The following is a 6,553-nucleotide window of genomic DNA, read 5'->3' on the forward strand; positions in this document are numbered from 1 at the left end:
TTTACTAGATGGCGGGGAGCGTTGTAATAAAATGCGTTCGCTGTTGGCGCGCGCTCGGAGTCGCCCGATGGATAAGGCTGCAGATATCCCTTATGAAAATTTCTATGTCCAGTCAAAAGACAGTCTGCGTCCCGAAGGAAACAGACTGCGTGCGTCCTGTGTGTTTCCTCTGTGTTGGAATTTCGCCACCGACTTTCTGCGTACTCCAAGTGTCCCGTGTGTTTCCGTCCTCCATGCGTCCAGTCTATCTCCCAAAGGCAACACAGACACCATACGGCCTTTGTGTGTCCCCTATATGTCTTGAAGGCAACAGACCGCATTCGTCCCTTGTGTGTCCCCTGTATTGAAATTTCGCCACCGACTTTCTGCGTCCTCCAAGAATCCTTTATGTTTCCGTCCTCTACGTATCCCACAAGCTTCCACCTTTTGAGTGCCCCACAGCCAGCTGCATGTAGAAAATGTCAGCCAGCTCCACAGTCACTGTTTCATGCTGCAGCTGTTTCTGTAAGAGCAAGCTGACGAAAATCACATGAATCACACGACTCTTGCAAACCTGACTATTTTATTCAGGTTGGATCCATACGTGCTGCTGCCGCCTGCCACACCAGGTGTCGCCTCATCTTTACCCCTCACCGGACGGGATAGCCACTGCCACGCTTGAACCTGAAATGACAAACGCATTGATCGCATATGAAAGGGTTTAAACCAACACGTCTCAAAGATTTGCTGGTTATGCTTATAAATATAAAGGAGTGTTCCCATACAAAACTGAACCAAGTATCCTGAAAGAGAAGGTATAATTTCTAGGTTGCAAAATTAGCCACAAAATTTAGACGACATAAATTAACTAATGAGCTTACGAACATCAAATATGACATACTGTTACATAGGCAACACAACCCAGAACTAAGTACTGTTTAGATTCATGGCCTCCTCATGACGGGCATTTATACAGCCTCGAAAGAACATTTGAGATGAGATTATTGCAGCAGCACTGTGGGAACAAAGCAATATGGGGGGGGGAGGGGGGCAGGGAAGGCAACATAAAATTGCATGAACATGCTAAGACAGGCATTGATCAGTCGTCATCATGAGTAGTTGCTTGTGTCTACGCGTTCTTTGGAACCTATAAAGCCAGCAGCTTTATTGTGCATTTCGTTTACGAGACAGCACTTGCATTGTCTAGTTTGTTTGTCTGTGCTTGCTTACAAAAAGCAAAATGTACATCACCATGAACTGACCAACCTCTAGGTTATCTCCTCACTTTTTATATTTCCTTGTGTCGATGGGTAGCAGACATGGGAACAGAAATAAAAAACAACCCTAGAAAAACGTGGTGGATAGCACACTTGCACCCATCATTGCACGCATGCCACGTGGTCACTCATCCCAACAGATGTACAGTGCACGGAGTGACCCCCAAGCAGCGAAAGCTGGGCGTGGTCGCTCTGTACTTTGTGAAAATACAAGCTACTAGAAAGATTTGACAGATAGCACAAACATTGCAGGTGCGCCAACTTTGCACCATGGCACGAATTTTTCAACGCACAACAGAAAACGCACCGGTATGTCAGTGACACCGTGGAGGAGAAATTCGAAGACAAACCAGGACATCAGTGACAGTGAAAGGGTTAAAGCGGTCGAATACAGCAAATTTAATTTCAGGGTTTATGCTTACCAGCAATGAGGAAAGCTACCGCAGTAACTTGAGCTGACTACTCTGTAACGTGTACTCAAATGCTAAAAACACACAAGCATTTTTGCATGTTTGCACACAGAGCATTCACACTGTTCGGAAATAATGCAGGTTTTTCCTACTATAAACATCATAATATTGCCCCCAACCACGCCATTTGATTTGTTTACAAAATATTTTGTTACAAGCACCTGGCCACACCCTGCAATCTTATCCTTTTTTAAGGGAACCGTCTTTTTCCCCTTTTTCCTTTGTATGCTGCACCAGCAGTCCTGTTTGATATGGAAAGGGTGTTGCTTTGCGATCCCTATCCTAGCTTTTCCTGTTTTTTATTGAAAATGTTCTCGATCTAAATGAATGAGTGCAAAAGAAACCCTGCAGCATTCAATTCGCCAACGCTCATCCATGCACGTCCCTTTGCTGACTCCTTCGAGGTTTGTGTTTTTTATGTTTACTGCGGAGCACAAGTTTGCTCCGATAATCTATATTTTTACAAAAACCCTGCATTATCCGTGGCTACATAACAATATTCCAAACAAAGTCTGATACACAAACCAGAACCCCCCACAGCTCTTTCTTCAATTGCTGAGTACCCTTCTACAATTGATTGATTGTAGGGTTTAACGCGCCGACGCAACGCAGGCGATGAGGTGCGCCGTAGTGGAGGGCTCCGGATTAATTTTGACCACCTGGGGATCTTTATCGTGCGCCGAAATCTCGTACACACAGGCGTTTTTGCTTTTCACCTTCATCAGAAAAGCAGCCGCCGTGGCCGGGAATCGAACCCGCGACCTCGTGCTCAGCAGCGCAACGCCTTAGCCACTGAGCCACCGCGGCGGGTACCCTTCTACAATTAGGACCATCATTATATTTGCTAGAGTAAATAGCTGTTCGGGGGGGGGGGGGGCTACGATGGCCAGTGAGACTCATTACACTACATGAAACACAGTGGCAAAAAGGCACGCAATACACCCTTTTCACTGCTAGGCACAAGTTGCATCTAGGGCATTGAAGTGAATTCACCTAAATTCTATTTCTGGGTGCATGGAATCGTTTCACTCATGTAATGTAATCCATAATATGACTTTTGAGTAGAAGTCTAAAGATCTAGTTCATCTGTAATAGGAGGTAGAAGAAAAATCCCCACACACTGTCTGTGGGCACCACGCAACTACCACAGTGAACAAGGGTGACTAAGTCGTTATTAATTAATTCATGGAGCAAGGACGCAGCCCTGATGCGACAAAAAAAATAAGAAAGGTACCAGGAAGTTTCTCACCCTCATCGGTTCCTTATTTTTTGCCCCATCTCTGCAATGTTCTTGTCTTAATATCACTAAGGTACCACAAGAATGCCACAATGGTTTTCTATATTTTCATGTTCTCTCAGCCTTCAAAATCGAGATTTTCATGCATTTCACAGCCGTAATGAACTCCACTTACAGGTCGTGCAGGATAGATAGAAACAGGAGGCAGCCAATTCTTCTGGTAGCTCACAACGTACATCCTCCATGTCAAACACCTGGCCCTGTAAAAAATGGAAGTTCAAGTAGTAAACAAGCCGTAAATATGCGGTATAATGCCGTGAAATACTCGCTCTGACAGGACATGACAGAATTTGTTTTTTGTAGGTGCAAAAAAGGCACCTTCAGTTCTTTCAAGCTAAAAAATAAGTACAGTGCTCACTGATTGAAACGCAACACTGCGAGCGCGTGGCCGCCAATACATGCAGCGCCGTCCATGGACGCCGCTGTCGCTGACAGCGCACCGCTGTCGCTGCGGGGAACCACTGCCCCGCTTATTGGCAACCGGAAGCATCAAGCTTATGGTCAAAACACTCTCATCCTCGTGGTATACCACAATGCAACACCTAGCTTCCACGGGCGTCCACTGGCGGCGCTGCATGTAGTGCAGGCCACGCGCTTGCAGTGTCGCGTTTCAATCCGTGAGCACTGTACATACATGACAATCCTTAAAAGGCTTTCAGCCATACTTTAAAGGAACAGAAGCATCCTTACACTGAATTAATGTTAAACTAAGCCTATTAAATATCCCTAGGTGGTAGAAATCTGTGTCCCCAGATTTCCACTGTGCAAGCATATTCTCTGGTCCAGAGGGTGCGAAACGTGGTTACGGCTTTTAAAGGAGCCATGAAGAGAAAACACAAGTTTGGTTCATTCAAAGGATTCCGTTGCTAGAATCACGCTGACACCATTTTTAACATAAACTCCACTCAAATAAGCTACAAATTAGGAACAAAGGAAATGGCCATGCGACCCACTAGCTCATTTCCCGCAACAGAACCTATGTCATACCAGCCAGCTCTGCAGTTAGCGGAGGGCGGCAACAGCAAACGCGAATTAGGCAGAGGCTATAAGCTTGCCGAACGAACTATTTGCGCTTAAATTTAGGGCACATTCTTTTTACAGTAGTAAGAATGGTGGGACCAACAGTAAAGGTTAGGAAAGCACACGTAAGCATAGAAGTACCGATGCGTACTGCTGTTGGTACTGCGTGCACTATGCTTGGTTTAGCTGCACAGGACTGCAGGGCTTTGGGGTTGTCTCGGACAACAATGGCCGATTGACACAAGCAACGGTGTCTTACGTGACCATATTTGTGGAGCGAGCACTATGTTTCACGAAACGATTATTTTCTCGCTGAACAAAAACAAGCCACGTTTAAATACGGTAAAAACAAAACAAAACCAGAAAGCGGCTTGCCACGGTATGGTGGCACCATCTAGGTTAACTAACGGTAAAGAAGGTTTCCCAATCGGCTGCAGAGCGGTCGGTTCCTGTGATGTCATTGCAGACCCTGAAAATGCACGATTTAGCGGGAAAACCAAAATTTTAGCTTAAATTAATGAATTTCTCAGTGAATAAAGCATCGTTTGCATTTTGACAAGTGCTGGGGGCACCATACCACACGAAATCTTTCGAATAACACAAACTTGTATTTTGTCTTCATGGCGCCATTAAAATTCTCTCTGAGGCACATGGTGAACGTCTCAGCGTGCCAATACCTCCAAGGGGTAGGCAAGTTGAAATGCTGACGAAACGAAAAAACAGGATGGTGAAGGAGCACGGTGGCAAGCCCACGCCCTGTTGAATCTTTTTCGCACCGTGATTGTATCCCCATCACATGCATATTTGTAAGAATCAACACGTTTAACCCATGCTCAACATGTTACGGTCAACACAATTTATGCAAGCCAGCTAGAAATAATGTCACACCACACAAGAATTTGTCTGATCATGACGATGCTGGATGAGCTTAGGAAGGTGGAAAAAATTCTTGCATTAAAACAGTGAAAGCTGCCCTGTGACTGCACCAGCAACGCAGGCTGGAACAGCATGTTTTCAAGCTGCGATGTCTAAACAATTATCTGGTCAAATGTTCACTGCCTAAAGACCTTGTGCATGTGGTACTACTTATAAAGTTGCTAGCAATGCTTAAATGTTGAAAATTCAACGTATATGCAACTCTTACGTATTATAACTACAAATGTAATGCAGCCTCCTCGCATTTCTTTACCCGTAAACGAAAACTACCCGTTAGAACAATGCTAAGCTGCCTACGTCCTGTAAAAAAATATACTGCGGGTTAACTGCCTCCTAAAAAAAAAAAAAATCGGGGAGTGGGCGTTTTGTTTTACAACCATTAACGCAGTTTTCTTTTTTTTTTTTCATGCAACAAGCTTTAGTGTCGAATCCACCCAAGCCAAGCGGCGGCCGCTGGGCCGTCAGCATAATGTTTTCGTTGCCGGCAATGGCAAGGGGGTCGATCACTCACACAGCATACTGGCCGCCGCTCCTGGAAGCTCATTATGACCGCGCCGACGCATCCGGTAATTTACAATAAAAGAAGCGCGGCGAGCCGAACACCAAGGAATATACTCAACACGTTTAACAAAACAGCACTGCGGCAACGCGTAATAAAATTTTAACATGCACCACGATAAACAATTACTTACGGCAGAACACGCAGCATTTTTCACACGTCGCGTTGACAGACTGGAACTTGCAGTAGAGACTCTTGATTCACGTAGGCACGCACAACTTGTCAGGTATTTTGTCAAATGGCGACCTCGATGTGCGTTCGCTACAGCAGCGCAGTACGGCGACGACACAGACGCTTTGCCAGCACTCACGATGTTTCAGGTGGCACAAGAGCACTAACACGTAATATTACGGCAGGAGGAGCACGTAGTAATTCACGTAACACCAGCAAATCGAAAACAAACCACCAAAACCACGCACAACGAACCAACCACGTCTTTTCTTGCGCACCTATAACAATGACTGCATATATGCTAGCCTAGACTAGACTTATTACTACAGTTGGCTATCTAGCAGTCATAGAGTTTTAGCAGTTACTTTCTTCCTTCATCATCACCCCTGAAGCAAACTAGGCAGACGCCATTATAGTATTTTGTTAAAGTTGATAATAGCAAACATATATATAATGGCAGTATATTTTCTTAATGCGAGCAACGTCTTTTGTTGTCGTAAGTTGTTGCTACTCAAAAGCGAATAAAAATGGATTAACAAACGAAGTTATTATCATCGTCATCTACATCTAGATTGACTGTTTTGTGTTTTGTTCAGCGTCCAAGCATTCACCATTCACTGTTTGTGGGCTTTTCACAAACAGAAGGGCCGGATAAAAAAATTATTCCCCGCAGACATACGCAAACACACGCGCACACGCATACGCACACATACACACACACACACACACACACGCGAGCGCGCGCGCGTGCGCACACACACACACACACACACACACGCGCGCGCGCGCGCGCACACACGCACACGCACGCACACAAAAGCACCGTGCGTCAAATCCACGCAGG

General features: G+C 45.3%; 1 long non-coding RNA gene across 1 annotated transcript; it reads right to left on the minus strand.

Moving 5' to 3' along the window:
• Nucleotides 1–438: 438 nt before the first annotated feature.
• On the minus strand, nucleotides 439–6,339 carry LOC144178111 (uncharacterized). Its single transcript, XR_013323946.1, has 3 exons — nucleotides 5,672–6,339; nucleotides 3,139–3,223; nucleotides 439–663 (listed from the first exon to the last, which is right to left on the minus strand). It is a non-coding gene; the product is annotated as an uncharacterized LOC144178111 (long non-coding RNA).
• Between the last annotated feature and the right edge of the window lie 214 nt (nucleotides 6,340–6,553).

The sequence above is a fragment of the Haemaphysalis longicornis genome, unplaced genomic scaffold (genome assembly GCF_048455015.1).
Source record: "Haemaphysalis longicornis isolate Haplotype H1 unplaced genomic scaffold, Haemaphysalis longicornis Haplotype H1 scaffold_4, whole genome shotgun sequence".
NCBI classification, from domain to species: Eukaryota; Metazoa; Arthropoda; class Arachnida; order Ixodida; family Ixodidae; genus Haemaphysalis; species Haemaphysalis longicornis.